This window comes from Pleurodeles waltl, chromosome 5 (assembly GCF_031143425.1).
Source record: "Pleurodeles waltl isolate 20211129_DDA chromosome 5, aPleWal1.hap1.20221129, whole genome shotgun sequence".
NCBI classification, from domain to species: domain Eukaryota; kingdom Metazoa; phylum Chordata; class Amphibia; order Caudata; family Salamandridae; genus Pleurodeles; species Pleurodeles waltl.
In genome coordinates, this window is record NC_090444.1 from 1,113,816,044 (window position 1) to 1,113,830,684 (window position 14,641).

A 14,641-nucleotide genomic window follows, 5' to 3' on the forward strand; every position below is an offset into this window, starting at 1 on the left:
GTAACACAGCAAAATCGTTTTATCAGGGAAATAATAATCTAACTAGATGAAAGTTAAATTCATACTTCAATGTTCATCCAACAAAGCTTATTGTGTGACCAACTCAATTAGACGTCTACAACTTTTAACTTAATTTTATTACTATTTTCATGAATGACCAAATATAAAGCGTGATGATTATCCACAGTTCTTATGTGTGACCCACTCACCATATCGGTACTGGTGAGTAATTTTAAGTGTTTTTGAAAGACCTTGGCAAAATATTTCACAGGCTAGATTTACAAAAAGTTCACACAACACAGCACAACAAGGAAAGTTGTACTGTGTTATATCAACAGGCGAGAGCGGAACTGCACCATATATACACAAAAAGTGGCACCGTTCTGCTCTATCCTTCCGCTACTACTCTTTTGCCAGTCATGCTCCAATGCAGGAAAACTTGTGCCGCAGTGCGAGGTTGTCTGCATGATGGTCAGCATAGGTTTTGTGCTAATAAATGATGATTTATGGCATTTTACTCTTTATGTGTGTAATGTAGAATGCAGAAAGAAGGCAGAGAAGTTTAATGCAATCTACAATTCTTTGTTGGGACGTATTTGCCTGAAACACATGTGGTTGGTCGCATGGGAGCGCCCATGCGCCTCCCATTGAATGACTCTGGACACAAAGTAACACAAGGCAGAGCATTGCCCTGCGTTCCATGGCTGTGGGTTACAATCCAATGGAAATCACAATTTGCGCTAGGTAGTAAATCTCAGCAATAGAATTTGCATTCCCTCTGCATTCAGAAAGTAATGGATGCCAGAGGCAAAGTTGTGTTAAATGAGGGCCTACATTACAAAATGAAATCTGCCACAATATTTCTGGTTTACACATTTTCTGGCATTTCGAATGCTATCAAAAATACACTTCATCGCAGTACACAAACAGTCAGTGTAAACACCTTTGACTGCATTTCTTCTGACTACGGACAGCAAGATGGTGCTGCATGCAATGCATTGTTGTAAAAGCTATCTCAGTTTTCACACAGATGAGCCCAGTAGTGACGCCATTGGCTCATGGATACAATTTCAAATTGCCTTTTATAATGTATTAGGTTAAGTTCAATAGTGGCATTCCAAAGTATTTGACTGTGTGGAAATCCATTTCAGTTTTCACATTTACTGCAAATTAAAATTCAAAGTTGTGGTAATTGATTTTTTTTATTTGCTCAGACAGGGTCCCCATTAATATATTTCTCCCTCAATATCTATATTTTGCAAAGCCAGGGCTGTTTCAATCACGCATGATATATTACGCCTCGGAGAAGCAATTTGTCTTCCTGTCCAACATAAGAGTGATCCATTCCTTTGCGAAAAATATTAGTCTACAAACTGAAAATCTAAATTTGGCTAATCTAGTAAAATGTTATTCTCATTCAACACGGTGTTCCTTAAAAAGTGCATCTCGCCATTTTACAAATGTACGCAACGTTTTAATTTGAATTATGAGCAGCACCATGCATTTTTATGAAACCGTTGCTATCTTGGAGATGGTTACAAAGGTTTTTTTGTTTCATCCACTTTCTGGTCAGGGCTGGACAGGCCGTTTATTCAACTCGGCATTTGCTCGATTGGCTGGAGCCCTGGAGGCTGGTTTTGAAGTCCCAGGATAGCCCCTGATGACTTTTTTCACTTTCCCCGGTTCCCAGACTTTAATTGCACCAGGCACAGGGGGCTTAGAGTGAGAGAGGAAGACAGATTGAGGGAGAAGGTAGAGAGAAAACGACCAGAGATAGTAAAAATGCTTTGCTGATAACGACAATGTTGCAATGAATCGTACAGAGTTTAACTTAAACCAGTAAATTGTTTTGAAATGTTTTATTGTCGATCACATGTTGACATGTTATAATCTAATGAATGTCACTGGAGGATAATACCTACCTCAGTGATTCTGATGGTTGCACTGGCATGGTAGGATATATGTCCACTTTTACTAATGCTGTAACACCGTGATAAGACCAGTCGGCCTGCATTTTGAAAACGATGCCCTTTTGTATTGTTTCTAGTGCATTGTATGTTTCGGTTATGGAGTTCAGGTCCTGCTAGGGGTGTGAACTGTTAAGAGGGACTCACCAAATGTATATCCACGTAACCTATATTGACTGTAAATGAATCCGTAGTATTAAGTAGGCTGTGCATAACAGAATACTTTTCATTTTCATAAGTAAAATAATTGACTGGACAATGATTTGTTGAGTGTTGTTCTTTGCGTACCTGCACTCAGGGGTACTGGACCAAAGACACAATCTCCTGACTCAGTTTAGGACTGCTTTGCCTCACTAGCCTGAGAAAATCTAGTGCTCCAAAGAGATAATTGGTTCCCAAATTTTTTGGATGATTGCAGGCTTATTAAGTGAGAAGGACCTACAATCTTCTTAACTAATATCATTGGTGATGGCTGGCCACTAAAGGCAGTTGTGTGTCAAGCCTGGCCAGAGGCATGTCATGCACCCGACCCCCACAGAGCACAGCTTAGGCCTTAGACTGCTCTGCCACTTTACCTTGAAAGAATTAGATTCTCCAAAGGGTAGTTGGTTGCTAGTAGACATAAGATTATGGATTAATTATTTGAAAAGAAACCACACCCTTCCCCATTGATAACCCACTTTCTTTCTTTGGTGATCTGGATGGGCTCCAAGGGGGGGAAAGGCATAGACCCTGGTTGGAGGCCTGGCCCTGCTCTCAACCCACATTTTGTACGGCCAAAGGCTGTGTGCAGTGGGAGATGGGCACCTAGAGGGTGGGGTGTAGGGTTGGATCAAATGAAAGGCCCTGTGTCCGAACTCTCCCACTGTGCACAGCCAAATAATTGAGAACTGAGCATAATGATGTGGGCAGCGGGAATGCGGAGGATAGCTGTTTCGAATATAATCAAAAAGCCACATAAATGACTGTGATAAATAAAGACTAAAGTGACATTATAGTTAGGTATGGTAATAAGATCTTAGCTTACAAACAAAACAGAAATTCACTGAAAAAAAAATGTATAAATGATGTTATAGTTAGGTGTTGTAATGAGATAAGAACACATTTTTTTAAAGTCAAACCTAAAATTTGTCAGATACAATATAGTGAGCTAACTATAACTTGTTCCCCCATCATGCACTGCTTATGTCCTCACAAGTTACATAAATCTTGGGACAGAAACATCGTCTGCATGGTATTGGAAGTGGAGCCCTGCCTTGAGTGCCCCAATTGTCCTGATGTCTAAAACCCTAATGCTGATTTGTTTTGCCATAGAAAAACATGAATCATGCATGTGCACCATGACTTAGCCCTGTCTCAGGGATTGTGGTCTTGTTGGTTTTGGGTTAGGGGGTGTCCAAAAAGCTATCTTCAGAGTGGTAAAAGGCTATTTTGGTCACAAGTAGTTAAGCAACAAATGCATGGTGGTGGTACCATACAGTGTAGTGATCTGTAGGAGTGAATGGGTCTTCTTTAACCTATTAACCTCACTACACTGAGGCCTACAGACTCACTCATTTAAAGTTCATCTGCTATCTGCTTAACTCTCTTCTAGGTCTACATTGGGTTGGTGTGAAGTGCTGTGCATTGCATGAGGTATGTATCTATGCTAGGTGTACATGTGCCTGGGTAGGGCACACTAAAGAAATAATGTAGTACAGGCCAGTGCATGCATGGTCAATGCATGTGCTGGATTTATGTTTGCCTGTGAGTGGTAAAAAATAGGAAGGGTATAGCACTGTACAGTATGTGCATGGTAAATGTATGTGTTGGATGCATGTACACCTGTGAGTGATACAGCGCATGACGGATACAGTGCTGTGCAGTTTGTGTATATTAAATGCATGCAATGTGTGTGTGTGTGTGAATGGTACAATACATAGCAGCCTATGGATTCCATTTTGGGAGCCCCAGGCTTGCATGATGAAACATGAGTCAGTGGAAGAATCCCCCAAAAAGATTTGCACATTGCTGCATTTCTGAACCACAGTGGGACACTGTGGAGAAGAGAGAGCCAAGGTTAGCCGTATACCTCAAAGGGTGATATTTGATTCAGAGAGAGGTCACAACTAAGGGGCCTGGACACAACTCAGGAAGGAGATAGGGTTGATAAGGGAATCATAAAAAGGAGGGCTGAGGCCCTGGGCTAATATTTTGATACATATATCACTATGGCTCACTATGGCTCACATCAAGGTGTGAACTCTAGTCACTCACATGGCTTGTATTGTAGGGCTGTCAGCTTTGGAGTTGCACCTACTGTGATAGATTGCTTTCAAGAGGAAGAGAGGGCAGACTTGGTACTCTAATGGAAACAGACTCCCAAGGTAAACTTCAAAGACTCAGACTTTAAATCTCAGTTGGTGCCTGGAAATTGACTAGAAGAAGGAGAGCTTGAGACCCCAAAAACTGTCATTTGCCCTGCAGCCAAGTTGGCCTGTGAGAGAAGGTGATGCTCTGCAAAATGTCTGTCTGTGACCAGGATGTGGGGCCAAGGCATGCTACTCTCCCTTCTGGGTGAGGGGATTTTACCCAGGGAATCCAAGACCATCTGCCCCAGAGATTAGAACACCTGCCTACTTACCAAGACTAATGTGCCCTTGGAAGAAGAGGAGAGCATTGGAGGTAGTGAGGTCCAGTGAGGAATGCTATTGAATAGATTTCCTGAGCAAGGTGTGAGTAATGGCTGCTGCACTGACCCCTTTGTTGCCCATGTGCAGGAGCAAGTCGATGACCACCATAAACCAAGTGAGGGGTGCCATGCAGTGTACCCTGGATACTCTTGTAACGAGCAGGCCAGAACCTGTGTGCAGTGAGGAGTTGATGATCCTGTATGTCAGGAGGGGCTGTAACAAATCAAACTACCTTTAACACTGTGCCACTCAGGCTGGAACCCATGTGCAGTGAGGATTTGGTGACCTCCTATGTTAGAAGGGGCCACCTTGGACTAATTGCAGTGTTTATCATAGCCCCAGCACAATGAAGAGCCGGCAACCCTGAGTGCCAGGAGGGGCCACTGTGCACACATCTGCTATGTCGATAGTGTTGGTGCCTGTGTATAGCAGAGTTATGGTGAACCCCTATGACAGATGGTGTCACCAGAACTAGGAATATGTGCGAGCTGACCAGGAGCTTAACTGGAGAATCGAGGCCATTGTGGGATCATACACGCACATACAGCGGGATGCAGGACTAGAATCAGGAACTCCACATCACCTACTCTCCATCAAGGGATGGCCTGAAAGACGTACCCTGCCAGGAGGAGTGGCTAGGAACCTCTGGCCACTGAGGGTGCACAACAGTGAGTGAGGATCTCAGGCATAACCAAGTGCAGCTAATTTGGACCCCATGAAGTAAACTCCCCTAAACCATTCACTGCTGCTCCAACGCCCGCAAGGGGGGTGTTTAGGAACTCCAGACACCCTGATCCTGTAGGTGCAGGTAAGACTAAATGTGGTCATAGCTGGGGGAATTGAGTCTTGGTATACTATTGGGGCTTGCCCTGGATTTTGCCTAAAGTGAAAAGGGAATTACCATAATCACTAGAGCAAAGAGATAGTGGGAAACAGGGAACTTCCTACAAGACACTAGAACCCTGACCTCAGGGGGGCTGTGCAATTGTTTGTGAATGTTGTATTTCCATTTGTATTGGTAGCGGTTAAATAAAATATTTCCCTTTTTTCATAAAAGTGAGTTTTTCCCTCCATAATACTTTGTAGTCCTGCACGTATTTTGAGTTGTGAGACTGTGCTCACGTCCTGTATATACTTCCTCCCAGTGAAACCTTGGACTTCTCAGACCACCCAAACCCTGGGAGTCAAGTGCTGAAGGGATACTTGGCCTCGTTGTTTAGAATCCATAGTAGTTGGGACCCTAGGACATCAGGATTAAAAGGCATCAACTCTTACAGTTCGGCCCAGTAATTACTATTTGCCCTTTAGCCTTTCAAGCTGGGTTCTGAAAATCACTCATAACATGTTAAATGTCATCATTGATGACATTTTGATGAAATCACAATTGTCTTCATTGATCACATTATGATGACATCTCAAATTACATCATCCATGATATTGCTATTTATATCACACCATAACTCCTTACATCAGTTTACAAAGGATTTTTTTACTCAAGGGACTTTAAACATATGTAATGCAAAGTTACTGTGTGTAAATGTGTGGGTGCATGGATGGAAATAGGGTATGTTTGGACTACAGGTGTGGTTGTGCATATTGAAGACTATATGGTGTACTACTTACAAACTAGTAAAGTTTAAGGTAGAGGTGGTATTCAATGTTAAGCAAGGTAAAGGCTGAGAGCACCTGAGATGGGCTGCAGAGACATCTTTCAAAGTAGGGTGTGGCTTAAAGAAAAGATATAAAAATCTGTGAGAAAAGCAGAAGCATCTGTTGAGAATCACTTCTTCACCTGTGTTTCTGGATAAATGATTATGTTAAATAGTTACAATACCGTGTTATAGACAGATTATACATAGCTAGGATTTTTATAAGGTGTGAATGTTTATTTTTTCGGGACTTCACTGAAGATCTTGAAGCATTGTAGATTCTAGAGCACTGTATAATGTAGGGGTGACCCATTTAGAGATGGTTTAATTCACAATTGTAAGCATGGCTCTAAGGCTGTAGGCCATTATGCTTATCTCAGGAATGTGAGTAGTGTATTCCACCAAATTAGGAGGTTTGTTAATAGGGCCTGGCAGAAGTTGTCTTATCAGTGGCAAATGCATACCTGTCAACCTCTTGAATTAACATTGCAGGTAGTTTGAAGTCATTAACAGGCTGATACCATTAGGGTGATAGAACACAAACAATTTTTGGAGGGTATACAAGGATTACAAAGTGGATGACCCCACTACTGTCTATGGAGACGTTGTGTTTGTTAGGTAGGTGAATCATAGTAAAAAGTGGATGAATTCCACCAGTTGTGTATAACTTGACAGATATGCTATGATTTCTTCATGTAGTCAAAAGCTATGCCCTTTTTCATTTGACAGAACATAAAAAAACTTGTGCACAACTGTATCTTGTTGTACTACTTCAACTCCACAAACAATATAGGATGTTTTCACAGTGACTGGATGATGTCATCACTGATATCATCAAAGATGTAATTTGAGATGTCTTCAGTGATATCACCGGGGGGATGAGGCCTCTTGCTCAAGGGCTAGTACTCTCTTAACCAGCGGTGAGACAGTCTTTCTGCATCCTCCATGGGAAGTAGATTAGGAGTTTATGCTAGTCGGCTGCATGTCATGGGTAGAAATTTAACTTGACACAGAACAGTATAACATTTATTATTACTAATTGGCTGTCTCTGCCTTTGTGCCTTCCAAATGAAAATCTGGGTCCAAGAAAGAAGACATTTTGCAAAATTGCCCTTGGATCTCATGAAAGGATGGATAACTACACATTCAAAGGTGTACTAATAACCACAATTTCTAATGTCAGTATATTGTATATATTTCAGAACTACATAGGTTTCCTTTAAACTCAGGTTTCATTTCTAATATTTTACCATATGACCCTATATATTCCCATGACCATAAGGGTCTATCAGAAAAAACATTAAATTGTTTGTAATTCAGAAATCATGGTAACAAATAACAGATAAAAACCTTGTCGCAAATGGCTGTTTTTTAGTGCTCATTTCAATTTATTTTATTACAACAGTTAACATATTTGAGAAACCTTTGAGGGATGACTTTTTGCTTAATTCAGAATTGTGTTTACTTTTTGATAACAAATAGTTGTTAAAAAATGATTTTTTGATACAACTCTGCTTGTTTTTTAAACCTAGGCAAATGGGCATCGTAGCACAGCAATCCTTTAGTTGACGCTCGTTTAGGAAATAACCATACATTTGCTTGCAGAGCACTATTTAGTATTTTTTCCCCCCAAGTCCTACAATTTTGAAATATTTTAGCTATTTTCCAGGTTCCTTCAATGGGAATCTACAAAGCCTAGGTATCTTTAGAATCTCATATATATTGGAAAAAAAGATGGTTATTTGGAGTAGATATCTTATGGGGAAGAATGCTGTGAAGGTGTAAGTGAGAAGCACCTAAATATCAAAAAGAGGTTAAGTTACAGTTTTTATTCCACCAAGATGGCTTCAAGTGTGCCACATATTTGTCAAAAATACAGAACATTAGTTCTCTAGTTGTTCATTAGAACACAGTGTGAAACTGTAGAGAACACGGGGGAATCAACTGACAGGGTGCTGATGCTGTTGTTATAAGTAAATATTTTGCTCAGAATATTAGACTTTATTCTCACTTGGCACAGGAAGATAGTGTGGAATCATAGAAAATGTGCTCTCATTTTAGCTTATAGCAGTTATAGTTAATCAAATCTTAGCAGGGAGTCACAATTTTTCACATGGTAAATCACTTGAAAACTAACCAGAATTCCGAAAATGAGTATAGCACCATCAGCAAATGATTTATATAGTGACTAAAATCTGTTATATATGTGATCTTTTTGTGACCTTCAAAACCTGCCATACAGAACAATGCATATCAATGAGAACCATGACAGTGCTTTATTTAATCCTTCCATAACAGTATGTCCATGTTGTGGCTAGTCAAAAAAGCAGGCGTTCCTTTGGGATCCCCCTCCATAAGCCACTAGGGGTAACGGTGTGCCCACTCTGCCCCATTTTGTTCTTTCATTTACTTTCAGGATATAGAGACCAGGTCCTGTAATTGCTTCCACATTAGATTGATCAATTTGTGGCTTGTTATTCAGGACTGACAAGTCCCCTTTAAAGTTTCTAAATATAAGCATATCCATACACCAAAAGTCCAGCTATAGATATTATTATCCCTCTCATGACCATTAAAAAACCTCTTTAAATGCAAATTCCCTCCAAATTACTAAACAGATTTACCCCAAATCACACAAAGCAAGCTTTCTGATAAAGTTCCACATTTTGTGCCTAATTTAGTGTAAATCTGTTCATCCATTTCTTTCTGTATCTGTAACAGAAGTTTCATATGGGAATTAGGATATGTGAGAAAATGGGGCTTTTGTAGTGTCTCCTGACTTTTGCCACCATTTTTGACTGATACTAGTATTTCCTGACTCTGATTGTGCCCTGGGCTTTGCTAATGAGGCCCAGGGCCAGTGACCTGTTTAAAAGGTATATGAGCTGAACTGAGTCACAGCAAGAGACTGGCAGCTGGGAAAGACATGATGGGAGGCTCTTCTGAGGACATGGATATGTTCTTTCCTCCAATGGATGGCTCAGACTCTTCCAGCGTAAGTCATAGTGACTTGGACAAAGAGCTGCTAAGGTGGTTCGGAAGCTTCAGAGATGAGCTTAAGTACTAGGGTGGATGAGCTAAGCACTGTTAAACAAAAGAAACTCCTGGGAAAGAAAACAAGAGGGGTAAACTCAAAGAAGTTGAGCAAATTGGAGAACAGATCCCCTGTAGCCAGAGCTTTGAAATGGGATTGATCTGCTACAAGGCAAGTGTATCCAGAAGATACAGCGCCACATGGAAACTTACCTAGCTGGGAAGTGGAGCAACAGGTTTTCGTGGCCCGAGTGGAGCCCACACTCAGTCTCATCCATAGCTCTATAAGGCAGCTGCAGGAATAGACTCATAATGAAAGCAAGAGGACTCACCTTGATAGCAAAAAAACTCTAAGGGGGAATTAGAAAGGCAAACAAGACCTGCACAGAGATTGAATCCCAGATATCTGCCATGTAAGAGCATGCAGAAGCACTGGAATGAGATGTGGGTGTGCTTCAAGGCAAAACTGAACTGCAGCAGTCTCAGATGTCTGATCAAACGTGGAAGATATTGAAAATGGGCAGCACAGAAACAACCTGAGATTTTTGGGCTTGGCAGAAGGAATAGAGGGCAGGAACAGCAGAAATGTCATGATAAATCTCCTGAGGGGATCGTTTCCTGAACTTTCAACAAGGAACAGCGACCTGGAAGTCCAACTAGCACATCATTTTCCATTAAAGGTTAAAAGGCTTACTTAATTAATAAATTTTCTTCTGCACTGAGCAATCTTTGAAAAAGCTTGTACAGATGCCAAGAGGAGTCATAATGGACAAACCTTTTTTGCCCATCCAGATTTCTGTCACCCCTCAGTGGAAAGAAGATGGCATCACAGGCAAATTATTAAACCTTTCCAGGATTTGGGAGGAGAAATCTTTCCACTGAGTCCAGCTTTCTTGAAAGTTACCTTGCAAGGCAAAACACAAGCATCTTTGTCTGAGCTAAAAGCTGCAAAATATATGAAGAAGATCTCCTCTGAGGTAGGGAAGTCTCTTAAGGTAATTGGGATTATTAAGAGTTAGATATGCGCCACGGGTTATGTGCATGGTTAAATTGGGTTTCAGCCATGCTTAAACATGTTTGACATGCTTTGGGGGGTCATTGGGGACTGGGGTGAGATAACAAGATAAGGAGGTAAGGAGGCAGGACAGATGGTTGTCGGTTGCTAATGTTGTTTATGTTAAGGGCAAAGGAACTTGGATGCTTTCGGGGGACTTTTTCTTTTTTCCCTCCTGGCATTCGCCCAAAGTTTTGTTGAGGGTGAGAGCACATGAAGGGTGGTATTTGTGGCCATCACTCAGGCTCTGGGGGGCTGATTGCATCTAGATGGTGGAGGGGGGAGGTTACATCGGGAAGTAGGTATGAGTAGGGGGTTTGGTGGGGGAGTTTGTTGGTTGGGGAGGTTGGAGGATGGGTGGCTGGTGGAGGTGGGTGTTTTGGAGTGGGGGTGTCGGGTTGTGGGGATGCAGAGAGGGCCAGGGGCAGCACATTGGGAATTTTTTTTAATTCTCTAGAGCCAGGATTGAGGGATGTGGACGATTTGGAAATCATGTAACATTTGATTGCTTAGTACTGTATTATTAACTCTGGGATAACAAGAATGGGTAAGATACGAATTGCATCTATTATTATTTACAGTTTGAACAATAGTTTTAAAAGAAGAAAGGTGGCATATGATTTAAAAGTGCTGCAGGCCAATATCTCCTTAGAAGGAGACATATATTGAAGCATTTTTGAAGCATTTGCTTGAAACTATGGGGCATATTTTGGCATGGCACACATTGCATCACTACTTTTCTTGTATCCCTTAGTGCCACCCCTAATGCCACCATGTGTGCATCATATTTAAAATACAGCGCACATTGGCGATAGTTAAAGGACTAGTGTCTGAAATTTTTACATTAGTCAGGCGCTTAACATGATTAGCATAAAAATTTCTGAGGCTATTCCTGCAAAAGCACCAAGAGGCTCATTGTAAGCAAAGGAAGCCTCCTTTTAATGCCTGCTCTGAACAGGTGTTAAACGTGGCGAAAAAAATTATGCAAGGAAATCTCTTAGATTTCCGAGCACCATTTTTTGACCCCCCCAATGGGAGAACTCCTCCTTTGCATACATTATGCCTGGCACAGGCATAATAAGGCGCAAAGGGTTACAAAGTGGCACAATGCATGCATTGCGCCACTTTGTAAATATGGTGCTTATGTGATGTTGAAATGACGCTAGGGGCTCTTAACTATGTACCTATGTGTTTTAATATAGTTTGGAGTACAAGACAGGGTGTGCGGACTCAATCAGTTGCTATTCTGGTCTGGGGCAACATGTACACCTTTAGGCACATGAAAGTCGACAAGCTTGGGAGATGAGTGATTACAGAATCTCACTATGGAAATCGCCTTTTCACCCTAGGAACGGTCTATGGATCAGTTGTTGATGACCCTTCAGTGCTCGATTGGCTTAATAATGAGCTGGCTCTTTGGCCTACCCCGATTGGCTTGATAATAAGCTGGCTCTATGGCCTAACCCGGTTGTACTCTGTAGGGATTTTCATTTTAACAATAATGGGTGATGGTTAGAGAAAGGGGCATGGTTATATAGAGGCTGAAAATCAAATGTTTTAAAGTGTCTGATCCACTTGGTAAGTAACCATGGGATGTTTAACGTCTGGAGTAAGTTTAAATCATCTGACCCAGGGTACACCTATAGCTCTGCTTCACATAGATCTCATACCCAGCTGGACTACATGCCTGTCTTACATACTAGTTACATGGGGCTAATATGGAAACATTTCCTAGGGTTATTTCCAACCATAGCCTGCTTGTGCTGCAATTAGACGGGATGGGCCTGGGGTCTATAGAATCAAAGTGGACTTTGAACTGGGCACTTCTTATCAATAAGATTTATACACAACACATGAAGCAGTGGATTGCAGAGTTTTTAGAGATCAACCTTGGGAGAGCTTCAGTGGGGGAAGTCTGGGAGCACTTTAAGGCCGGCATACAGGGGGGAAACTCTTAGCTTCTGACTAAGTCATCAAAAAAAGAAGAAGCTGCGTATCAGAGAGCTATATAGGGCCCTCGATGAGTCTGAGTCTCAGCTAATTGCAGCGATCTCTTTAGGGAAAGATGTCAGGTGCAAAACAGAATAGCTCTGGCTGCAATTGCAATTACTGATATCTCGCTCAGGACAGCGGCCGTGAAATATGTAGTATGAAAAAGGTAGAGTTATGAATATAGTGAACAAGTCAGCCATCAATTTGCTGTCCGTTCCTGGCAAAAATACACTTAGACTAAATCAAGGGAGGCTTGGGACTCCCGTGGTTGTCTGGTCTCAGACATTGACGAAGTCAGAGAGGTATTTTGGGGATTCTATGAGAGGTTGTATAAAGAAGAAAGAGATAAAGAAACTCTAGAAGAGGATATATGTTTTTTTTTATTTCATTCCCTTTGGAATACTTAGTGCAGAAGACCGCAATTTAATCAAAGATCCCTTTTCGATCGAAGAATTATAAACTGGGACTAGCCATCAGAAAAAGCAGTTTGCGGGGATCACATTTCGCTCGAATTTTAGAAAAATGTTTTCCTTTACATAAAAAATGTATTTGCTGTCCTTATCCTCCCAGATTCAGAAGGGGCATCCTACTCCAGCCTCGTGGTTAGCAGCGAACATTATTGTTTTTCCAAATAAAGGTAAAGCCCTGGAGGATCCTGGTTCATACAGACCTATTACTCTCATCAATAGTGATACACAAATGTACTCTAAACTCTTAGCCTCACAACTAAGCTTAGTAATAAGCAAATTAGTCTCCCCATGGCAACATGGGAGAGGCACCACAGGCCACACCAGCTGTTTTATAGCCCTCTGGTTTCTGGGAACCCCATGGCCTTAATTCTGATAGAACAGAAACAGCATTTGATAGGGTTTCCTGGGACTTCTATGGCATGTCATCGGTCAGCATGACATTGGGTCAGGCTATATAAAGGCAGTGAGATTGCTATATCATAGTCCTACTGCTAGAATTCATCTGCGGGGGGCAGTCAGGTGAGATCCAAATTCAAGGAGGTACAAGGCAGAGGTTCCCCTGCTTCTCTCTACTATTTGCGCTGTATATCGACCCCTTTATTTGGAAACTGGAGCTATTACTCCTCTGCATTTTCAAAGCTGGGACAACCAAAGTGCTTGCCTACGTAGATGATGTGGCCATAGTGACACCCTTCCCTGCGGATACTTTAGCACAAATAGAGCAAATAGAACAGGCCTTTGGGTGGTTCTCGGGCTATTTGCTAAACTGAAGTAAGACCCAAGCAGTCACTAACCGCTAGAGAGGGTCTAGTGACAATAGGGAAGTGGAGAGGGCTCTGTATCTGGGCGCTATAACAGCTGAACTTGACCAGCTACTTGAATTCAAATTGGTTCATGTCATTGCAAAGGTACATAAAGACCTGCACAGACTGGATCATTTATATTGTACTTTTGTGGGCTGGTGTAACATTATTAAGATGATTTTCGTGCCAAAAATGTTGTTTTTCTTTATGGCTATTCCTCTTGAGTTAAATACACGTTGGTTTAAAGCCATGAATCATATGGTTATATGGTTTATCTGGGCCTATTCTAAGATCAGAAAAGTACTCAACTACAGAACCTAACCAGAGTTAGAGGTTGCTGGGCAGTACCCGATCAAAACTTTATTACTGGGCAACTGCCTTTCAATGTATGTAACCACTGACGGGGGTGGCTGGAATCTCATTCATATAGAGGTTTTGTTGGGGAAGAAAAACAGAGGTCGTTTTTTTGACAAGTCAAACGCAGGTACTTTAAAACGTTTGGTTCAAGCCATTATATGGCGTTTACAGAGGGTGGGCTTTGCTTTGCTAAAAGCTCTGGTAGGGGCGGTATCATCATTACACACTTTTGCAAAGAAACCCACTACTCCCAGACAGTTTACGGGGCTCCACTGTAATGAACTGAGTTTCCTGTGCTATTAAGAGACTGGATGATTTTTTTCACTGGATGGAATAATGTCATTCAAAGAACTGACAAACAGGTTTAGATACCACACAAAGATGTATTTACGTGTCTACAAATCTTTGCTCCATTAGCCAATTCTACATGGATTTGAACGCCCTCACTAAGGATGGTATTGAAAAGCAATCTGAAAAATGGCAAATTAAGTTGGGGGCTCCACTGTGTTCTTTTCCGGAATCACTAGAACTGGCATGCACTATATTACTGTCTGCTAATTTGCAGACACAGCACTACAAGACTATCTTTGATTTGGATTATACTTCTCAGAAAATTGCCATTTGGGGAAGGACTGCAGTCACTA